Source organism: Microtus ochrogaster, chromosome 19 (assembly GCF_000317375.1).
Source record: "Microtus ochrogaster isolate Prairie Vole_2 chromosome 19, MicOch1.0, whole genome shotgun sequence".
In the NCBI taxonomy this organism is placed as follows: Eukaryota; Metazoa; Chordata; class Mammalia; order Rodentia; family Cricetidae; genus Microtus; species Microtus ochrogaster.
In genome coordinates, this window is record NC_022021.1 from 37,677,107 (window position 1) to 37,688,567 (window position 11,461).

The following is an 11,461-nucleotide window of genomic DNA, read 5'->3' on the forward strand; positions in this document are numbered from 1 at the left end:
GAAAATTAAGTAGGATCAAAACCCCTTGCCATTGTCCTTGGCTTCTCATCAGCCCTCATTGTTCGCCATGTTCAGAGAGTCCAGTTTCATGCCGTGCTTTTTCAGTCACAGTCCAGCTGGACAGGGTTTCTCTGTGGCTTTGGAGCCTGTCCTGGAACTAGCTCTGTAGACCAGGCTGGTCTCGAACTCACAGAGGTCGGCCTGCCTCTGCCTCCCGAGTGCTGGGATTAAACGCATGCGCCACCACCGCCCCGCTCCAGAGCTTTATTTAAACTTCACACTAAGTACATAAAATAAATGTTATCAGACAAGAGCACAACATGAAAATTCAGTGACACAAATCCTACAGTATGTCCAAAGGACTAACATCCTTTTAAAATCAACATAATCAGGCTGAGTCAGTTTATTTATGAACTAATTATAAAGTTCTACTCCAAAGATCTCAGGAAGTTTTTATAAAGTTATATACAATGTTAAGGAGGGAGACTCATTTGCTAAATAAAGAAATTAATTACTGTTTGCCAAACATTAAAGTTATTTATCTTCATACTAGGAGTAAAAGGAACAATAATGAGTGATAATTAATGGGGTAAAAAGTTTATGCAATATTTGTATTCTGAGATACCCCCATCAATGTCAATTTCAAGCAAAATGAAAAAGACAAAACTGCTTTTTTCTACGTCCTGAGTATGATCATGAACGTCTAACTGCTTCAGTCACATTGAATACAAAATCTTTCACATATGTGTTTCTAAGAAATATATTTTCTTCTCAAAAATGACACAGAAAAAGAGTAAGAGAAGTCATTGTGCATTGCACAGAATTTAAGACATTTTAAACTATGCTTTTATTTGTTAAAATTAAAAAATCGTAATGTAATTTTCTGCAATCTAATTTTTCCTCCAAATTATCCCATGCACTTAATTTATAGATATAAATATAGATATATAGATATACATTTACATATGTATATACATGTGTATATGTTTCTTAGTTTACATGTGTGTTAAAATATATAATTACAAATATATAAGTATAACTTCTATTTCAATATCCTGTTAATTCTATGTATATGACTTTAGGAAAGACCATTGGACACTGCATATCTAACTGAGGGACACTCTGGGGTTGTATATTTTCTCCCACTCAACAAACTTCAATTGCCTATAGTTCTCACTCCACCAAACAGAGAAGATTAAAGAAAAGAACTGGTAAAAATTCAGATAATTAAGAGAGCCTGTGATGCCCATTCCAACTGATAATACAAAACATCTCTTGCACCTAAAGCTCAGGAAATATAACAGTAAATAGACCAGAAAGATTATAATAGCCGGAGAATGAGACATTGTGCTCCCTTGCTCTGAGATTTCATTTCCTAGAAATGTAAGGAGAGCCATATTATGATATTTCAACAACATGTTTGCATAAACAAGATGCAAACAAAATGACATTAATAAACATGCAAACATGGAAGGGGAAAATCTCAGAAGAATAAAGTTTTCTGTATTAACTTTTAATTTTAGGAATATCCTCAAGGTTAAGTAAAATTTAGTGGTGATATGATTCTTCATTTACACATTTCAAATATCAATATTAATTTTTTTATAAATTTAATGTTAAGTTCAATAAACAATATTTTTAGGAATTATAATATTGTTTTAATAATTTTCATATTGTATTTTTGTATATTATCACACACATATATAAAATGCTAGTTCATATCACCAGGGCTGAAATTCCTCTTTCTAAAGTGATAAATTTAAAATATGTCATTTAATATGTGAGTACAAAGATAAAACTAATAATATGTTATAAAGAATACTGATTAAATAATTCATATGCACTCCTTGCAAAACTAATATATTCCTTAAAGTTTCTTTGATATTACAGGATACTTATAGAATGACCTAATATTTCTGCATAGGGTTAATTAAGAGTATTTCAAACATGAAACCAATAGTCATTCAAATAAGAGTTATAAGACCAAAATTTCAGCTATGAATTAAACATATAAAAATTAAAAAACGAATGATAAGCAAGAGTCAAGGTGAGTATGAGTACATTTACTAAATTCAAAAAAATGTAGCCTATGGCTAATAGAATAACCAAGGCAAAACGAAACAAGACTAATGGGTTTTCCACAATAAAACTGGACAAATCTCCTTGGTCTCAATGAGCTGAATTTTCCCACTATCCACCAAAACATGGTGTGCTTTCTACTGAAACAAGAATCCTACCATGCTTACCTCTCCCTTTTCACATAAGAAAGATGGTTGTATCAACCGTGGAGCTACACACAGGTTCTAAGTGGATTAAAAGTACATGCTGAGTTTAGTATTGAGAAACTTGGGATCCACATAGAGCTAATGTATTAGTTTGACCACGGTGACCTGAAACAAGCCATCTGAATGTGGGATGAACTGAATGGAAATATTCTCCATTTAGGAAGGAAGAATTCTCTCATCTAAGTCTTCCTTCTTCCCTCACTTGCTTGAGTACTTTGTTTCATATTACTGACCAAGAAATCGTATCAGGCAGAATAACTTTGAAAGGAAACATAGGCTTTACTTAAACAACATATTAAATTGATTCTTTACGTATAATTTATGTGTATCCATTTGTTTTTATGCGATTATAAGCCAAATGATTCTGGGTGTCTGAGAACCCAAAAGAGTGTCAAGTCTCATGGTGTTAGAGTTCCAAGAAGTTGTCATCCACCTGAAATGGGTGCTGAAAACTAAATTTTTTTCTCTTTCTCAGAATGAGCAGCATGCATGCCTAACTGACATTATCTCTTAGCTCCTCAGACAATTTTTGATGTTATATTCATCCTTCAAAACACACTCACTTATATACCCATAATATTGTCCAAATAACTTGAAGTTCTGCAATCTAGAGAATTCATGAAAAAGTTGATCATCTCTGAAACTTTTGTTGGGCTTCACAGAAAGTTTGTGTCCATGTTTCTTTCACTGCAAATATGTGTTAATTTGCTTTACCGGATACACCATTGTTATTCTGGACACATTTGTGTATTCTAGGCTTTTATATTTTAAAGCAATAAATACAGATAGCAGCCTGTACGTAAATAGGTATCTGAAGATGACTAAGATTAAATGAGGGCCTAAGAGTAAAACTGTAGTAGAATAATCCTGTTGTTAGAAGATGGGAAAGATTAAATTATGATTATGAAAATTCAGACAAAATACCCTGGCAATAATTACTTAAACTGCACCCAACATTGCAAACCATTGATCTTAGATCTTTCAACCTTCAGAATGTGAGAAATAGATTCTACTTTTTCTAACATTTAATCTATAGTTCTTTTATAAATACTCTGTACAACTGGTAGAAGCGAGTAACCAATGAGTGTGTGCGCGCGTAAGTAGTGTATGTGAAAATTAACTCAAATGCAAGCACTTCAGTAACATTTCATTTGATTTATAATTTTATATGGGATCTATGCATATGAATCGATGCATTATATAAAGCAATAGTAATTAATATGTAATTAATATGACTATATGACTGTTAAATTCACTTGGCTTCATCACAGTGTCATTATTCTTTTCCTTTCTGCATTACTTGCTGATCTGACAAACAGCCTGATGGTTTACAAGAATGTGTCTCATCTTTAGGATGCTTGACATCAACATTTTATTAAATAATCTTTCTGTTCATATCTTTTTCCTCTCACTTTACACAGTTCATTTAAAATGAATATTTAACTTCTCAAAATAATGCTTCACATCTTTTAATATCCCTTCATATCGCAATATTTCCCCATATGCATTTGAAAAAATTCCATGATAATTTTTCTCCTAGTCCATAGATTAAATATTTTACTTACTCACTCATGCATTCAGTATCCATAAGCTATTTCATAGTGTTTCATCTCTCCTTTATATGGCAGCTTATTTCATTTTCATATATTCACTAACTTTCTAACTCTCTCTAAGCAACTAATGAGAATTGCTTAAAATTCTTTTCTTCTTCTTGATTTAGCCCTACCTACACCATGTAAGTTATGCTGAATGTTCCATTTAGATATTTTTATCTTAATTTGTAAGTCAATTTTTCTTTAAACCACTAGCTGTCCTTGCTTATCTATTCATATTTATGAGAACATATTTAAATTAAGAAGACATGAGAACTTTGTGGAATTGCTCATCAAGTTGATGGATCCAACAAAGTTTTCCATGGTTAGACCAGATGCCAGTTTCTTGGACCCTTCCAGTCAATTGCTTCTTCAAATTCTTCAAACACATCAAATTCCTTTGTCTGATGATGATTGGAAACATATACGTGGTGAAATTTATGTGAACAACATTTACAGATGTGTTTATTTCCCACTTTGAATTTTTAACTTATCATCTTATGTTCTTGGAAATCTGCTTTATATGAACAAACCAGTAAATCTTAGTTAAATACTCGTAAAAAGAAATATTGAAGAAAAAGGTGTATGACCTTTTCCTGTTTGATTTGCTTTTTCTAACTATGCAACTGGAATAACTCAGAAAATTGATACCTTTAATGTTTGAAAGACTAAATAAATTTTGTATTCAAAAAAGTATTAGATGATATAAAAAAGAACACCAGCCATGTTAAATGCTTTATTGCTAACTTTCTTTATCTTTTATTATATAGATTCATAGCCTGATTTAAAATTAAAGAGTCCTTTTAGTCAACCTTAGTATTCTCATATGATAAGCAAAACTGATGTGGGAGAATGGTCTGTATTCTGTCAATTATATTTTAAATAAATGCTGATTGGGCAGTAGCCAGGCAGGAAGTATAGGCAGGACAACCAGACAGGAAGTAGAGGCAAGTCAAGGAGAACAGGAGAATTCTGGGAAGGAAGAAACCCATTCCTCTACAGTCCGGCCCAGCCACAGAAGAAGCAACATGTGACTGCCTCACTGAAAAAGGTACTGAGCCATATGGCTAACATATACTAGAATAATGGGCTAATATAAGTTATAAGAGTTAATAAAAAGCCAAAGCTAATGGGCCAATCAGTTTATAGTTAATATAGACCTCTGTGTGATTTCCTTGGGACTTAATGACTGCAGGAATTGGGCAGGATAGGGACAGGTGGGACAGAAAACCCCTTGCCAACATGAAATAATAATATTGATCAAAATAGGGCATATGGTAATCAAATGTTGAAAATAAAATATTTTGTGGAAGCATTTATTAATTATTTTTTTATTTATATTTCAAAATTTTGGTAGTCTTATGAATATAATGTTATATTATAGTTACAAATTGTTGGACATCATATATACACCAAAATAAAATGCTATATCTATTAACTTGCATTATTAAATATAATGTAGGGCTAGAAAAGACTAGACATTGAATATATACTTATTAAAAAATACAAAGGAAGAAGATAATTTGCATTTTTATTACTTAAAGACTAAAAATCAGGAATAGATGAATAAAGAATTGTAATTCCATGTTAAATTGATGGTCATGTCGATATAGCATTTGTTCTGAACAATTAAACCCTCAAGCTATAATAGGGAGCATAATCCATTTTTAACAAAATGAACAATTGTATTCCCACTCTGAACAACATTTGCATGATTATTTCTCTTGTTCTGACATTATTTCAACAAAACAAATGATTTAAAGGAAACATATCACAAGAATAGTAAATGAAAATTTCAAAATCATGTCAAATTTTTGGAAAATAATTTTAATGTATAATAAAGCTGACAATTGAGGTATTATGTATGGATTCAGAGTAAATAAGTTAAAATTTAAAAGTATAAAACCATTGATCAAGCATAAGCCTAGGAATATTTTTAGAATAATGAGTAAGTACTAAAAGTAAGATGTGAAAGAGAGTTTAGATATTATAAATTATTAGATGTTTGCATGTGGTCATTATGCTAAATGTACCCCAGATACGTATGAATAGTTGAAATTGTAACTATAACAATATGGTAGAGCATTATTTTGGATGTGTGAGAGATGACCAATGGCAGCATGTCCGTTATCTCAATTCATTCATATTTTTCCTTTAACTGCCACAAATTATTATTACTTACTTAAAAATGTCAATATGTAATTACTGATGGTTTCAAATTATTTTTCCTTAAGACACAAGGCTGTATATCTGCATGCATGAGTGTGGTGTGTTTGTATGTGGTGTGTGTGTGTGTATGCATGTGCCTCTGTGCACATGCGTGTGTGCATGTATGCCCTTGTACACACTAGTGCATAGTCAAGTATCAACTTTTTCATCCAAGGGAAGTGCATAATTTATACAGAGTAAATTCATCAAATACCTAATTTAACATTAAGTGGATAAGCAAGTGTGGGGTGATATTTGGCAAAACACATAGGACCTGAGTGCCAAGAGGCCCTTGCTGGCCTAAACCAGAGTAAACTGGTTATATGAACATGCTTTATGGTAGCATCCTCATCAGTTAATCTAGGTCTGCCAAGGGGCCTCCAGAGACAAGAAGGTCTAATCCAATCTCCAGATGCCACAAAAGTTGACCTGGTGACAGTGCTGCTGTTTCTCCTCTACCGGAGGGTAGAGAGTATATAAGGCTTTCTCTTTCTGAAATAAACCTAGTTTGCTGCACTCAGCCTGTCTCCCGCAATCCATGTCTTTGACCCTTGCTACTCTCCAGCTCCCTGAAGGGTCAGTTCGGTGGGACAAATGAACAACTAAGGACAGACCAATGTTGTAGAGTAAAGAAATTTAGTCTTAGAAAGTCACGATATACTTGAAGAAGGATTTTAACAAAAATAAACAATACAGGAAAATGTAATATCCTAAGCCCAATGTGCTTATTGACGCTGGCAATTTGAGCAGTTGAGAGGCACAGTCAGAAACATCGGTGTAAGTATAACACCAACTTAGTTTACTTTCAGGCCTCGAATGGCTGTACAATGAAATCCAGTTTTGAAAACCCTATAAACTAACCAGCTCAGTAACCAACCAATAAACAACAACAAAAATGAATCCCATTACAAAACTTAATAATGTTATGAAATTAAAAAATTTTCATTACAAATTAGATAAATGCAAAAATAAACATTTAGGGAATTTAATAGCAAAACTATATATATCCACTTATTTAAAATACAAAGGTTATAATATAAAACACAAGGACATTATAATATCAAGTGTTAGAAAAGTTGTGACAAAAAATGTCATCATTGTTTACAGATATCATTGTTGGAAGAAAGTATATTTTTTTTGAAAACTGTATTATTGGCTATGTTGTTAAAGGTGTATAGATTAGCCTGGGTCTCACTATTGAAAATGACACTCTTGCCTCAATTTGCCAAAGACTAGAACCAAAGAATAGATAAGGAAAATGTGGTATGTTTTCAATATGTAGTACTACACAACAGAAAAAAATAACAACATCTTGAATTTTGCAGGAAAATGGATGGAATGTTGAATGAGGTAACTTAGACACAGAAGTACAATTATCACATGTACACACTCATAGGTGGTTTTAATCATAAAGCAAAGAAAACCAGCCTGCAAACCACAATCTGACAGAACTTAGACAACAAGGATACTAAGAGAGACTTACATAGATCTACATGAGAAGTAGAAAAAGACAAGATCTATTGAGTAAATTGGGGGCATGGAGACCTTGGGGGAGGTTTGAGTGGGGGAGGGGAGAGACAGGGGGAGCAGGAAAAAATGTAGAGCTCAATAAAAATCAACTTAAAAATGCCAAAAATGTAAAATATGGTTTAAAATATATTGAGAGATTATTACCGGTAGATAGATGAAAATGTCGACTGTCATGCTTTAGATGTGGAGCAATAAACAGGGAATTATATTATAATTTTTCTGTTTTGCTTGAAGCATCACAGTAATGGAAGATGGGCATAGGTGGGGCAATGTTTGCTTTGCAATCACACTTAGTAACCATGAAAATAAATCTAGATGTATACATGGCACATTAAAATGGAGTTAAATAATTGCAAAATGAAATTTCTACAATTTTTCAGTACTATGATTTGAAAGTCTCTAAATCATTCTCCAAAGGGAATACACCTATGTGTGAAATAAGTCTGTGAATGAGAAAGCTGCAAGAAGCTCAGACAGTTCTCAAAGCTCCAAACATCTTTGAAAGCAGCTATGCTCACCAGTGTGCAACCATTGTCAAAGAGAAGTACATCTGTAAAGATTTCAGAAAGATGAAAATTACCAATCTGCTAAAATAAATATGTATTGGGTGTTTTATAGTAAGTAAATCAATTAGCTCAATATATTAGTGTAAATACAAAGCACTGTCAGGCACACACATAAACAACATAAAATCAGTGTTGTAATATGTAAGAGTTTTTGAACATTTAAGCATAAATATTTTCAGAGAACATTACTGGGTTTCTGTTTCAATTTAAAACAATCTTTCCATGAAGATTCTTAATGACTTTGAAAATACAAAATAGTCAAGTATTAACAATATTTCAAATATATATAATATTGGTAAACAACATCAAAAAGCTATTTTTAATTGAATCACTTATTTTTTGCTTATTTATATTTCTTGCAGTTCTTTTTCAAGATGAAACAAAGATTTATCAGCTAAAATTCAATAAGTTTTTTGCTGATGCTGATCTTCTCTAAACAATAAATCTCTATAACAATATGAGCAATGTATAATCCTTTCAAAGACATAAAGAATTGTCAATGTTTGATAAAATGCATTCATTACAATAGAGTTTGTATTTTATGTGCAATATGATTTGTTATAATTACTCCTCTTTTACACCTTTATATTTCAAATCTACCTCTCTTCCACTGTCTCATTTTTAAGGAGTACTTATCACAATTCAATTCTCCAATTAAAAACCAAAGCAAAATAAAATACTAAAATTTATCTTGACTAAAATATTTTATTGATTCAAATTTAGAATGTTTATTGAAAATACCTACATGTTATGATTCATTAACTCAATCATATTCTATGTGAAAATAACATTATTAACTGGATTGAGACTTTTCCTCAAATGATCTTCATTTCCTCAGTAGGTATTAGAAACCCACAGTTCTAAATCTAAAAGTTGAGAGCTTTTTGTTTGTTTACTATCAGAAAATTCTAGAAGTGTAAAAATAAAAGGGAAGTTCATTTTCTGTAATTACATTCAGGGCATGAGAACTTGATGCATAAAAATGTGGTGTTACTACCTATTGTATCTTTAGTTACAAAGTTTTGTAATTAATAGTGTTTAATCAACTATTTTAACAAATTAACAGATAGCAAATAGTTTTTTAACTTATTGGAGATCAATTTAACCCCTACAATATTTTCACCATTATTTTTACATTCTGTGTTCTATAATATAAAGTTAATAAAAATATGACTATCGTCTGCTCTTGGGACTCTTTTCCTGCTACTGGGTTGCCTTGTCCAGCCTCGATATGAGAGTTTTTGCCTTGTCTTATTGTATCTTGTTTTGTCCTATTTGGCTGTATTCTCTTGGAGGGCTGCTCTTTTCTGATGGAAAATGAGAGGGAGTGGATCTGTGAGAGAGGGGAAGATCTGGGAGGAGTGGAGGAAGGGAAAATTCTTCTTGGGATGAATTGTATGAGCGAAAAATCTTTTTTCCAATAAAAATTAAAATAAAAAATTTTAAAAATAACATTTTTAACCCAGAAGACCAAAAACATAATCAAGGAATTTTCATACCAATATATCCAATGAATCAATAATTGTTGATGTTTATTGTCACTCTGACACTCACTTCATTAATAATGCTGTCCTTTGAGTCTAAACAGCAGTGTATGAACCTGCTGTTACTATCCAATGATGTGTGTTTTCCCTTACCTAATTTGTGTGGCGATACAGATTTTATATTTAGCTTGAAAATCGCTCTTCAAAACAATCATTGTTTTGCATTTATGTAGGTATAGGAACATTTGAAATATCTGTTTAATATGGATACTCAGGTAAATGTTTCCATGGCATTATCAATCATTTCAGGTAGATGTAGATCACAATTCAATACTTTTCTCGATTACCTCAGTGACTAAATTTTAGACATTCTCTCATGTAATAATAAAATAGAAATTAGACTTCCACACTCACATCAAAGCAACTTTTTTGTGTGTTTATTTTTTTTTAGTTGTTGCAAAAAAAAAAAAAATTCTGCCTCCTCCCCGTTTCCCATTTCCCCCTCCTCGCACACATCAAAGCAACTTTAAGGTAAGAAATTGGATGCTTTATTCTTTCATTTAAAATATCCTGACACACTGTAAGGAGAATTTGAATTTCCATGAAACATTCTTATTTATAAACAATAACCACATGGAATCTGAACATGTTCCATAAAGTAACATTTAGTTTAGTCAATTATTATTATTCAGACACAGCTGTTTTGCTTCTCCATATCCTCATGTAATCTGAACTAGAAATACCACTAAGATGCCACTTTATATAAAATTATCAGTCTAAAGTAGCAAATATGAGTGGATTAAGAATAAAGGTCTGACTATAATCTTTACTGTGAAATGTGAAACAACTAGATATTAATCAGGAATTCACAAATCTATGAGAGCACAATATGGTTGTTTAGTTTTCATTTTTTCTGTATGATAAATTCCACAGAAGTATCAACACAAAAAAGACTCAAACTTGCACTGTTTCAATGAGATGAGTCTCTCACCGTGGCTTTCTCCCTTCTCTGCTCAGCATCTCTCCAAATCAGGTGTCAGGTAGAATTGAGTTCCTTTCGGAAGCTTCTTCCATTTTTCCAAGCTTATTTTGTTGTTGGTAGAGTTCAGTATTGAAATCAAGTGAAAGAAGTTCTCTGATGGAACAAAGATATAATATCTAAGTTGCTCTCCTTTTAGGCTTTTTAAGCCATATGATAGCACTTCTTCAAGAGGGCCAGGAATAGATCTCTCTAAAGTATCTTATAGGTAAACAAATTAGGAGTATATTCTCCTAGATCAAATCAAAAATCTAGATTTTTGGCCTCATTCTCATTGCATTAAGAATTAAACTGAGTCATAAGAATCCATATTTAGTTATAAAGTCTATAAGCAGAAAATATAATGTATAAATATATTCATAGAGAGCAAGTAATACATGTACTTAATTAGTGCCATTTTTAAACCCACAGTTGGCCATATGCCTACAGCTGATCTTTTAAGATTTCCAATTAAAAATTGTCTTTGATCTATAAAAGGTATCAACTACACATGATTCCTAGATGCAGGCATGACACAAATCTTCTAGGCCTCTAAAGACTGAGCAATTAATAGTCAGGCTTTTACTGAGTTGTTAATTTTTCATTAATATTTATTTTAGAACTTGAGAGTTAAAGATATTTCTAGAGAATCTCCTGTGTTAGGTAGAATTTCCACACTTCTGTTGAAAAATAAAAGTCTGAATGTTTCTAAAAAGTAGTAAAAATCTTTTTTAAACTGTTTCTTTTTCTGTTAGTTAAGAAATAGTTTGGATGCTCA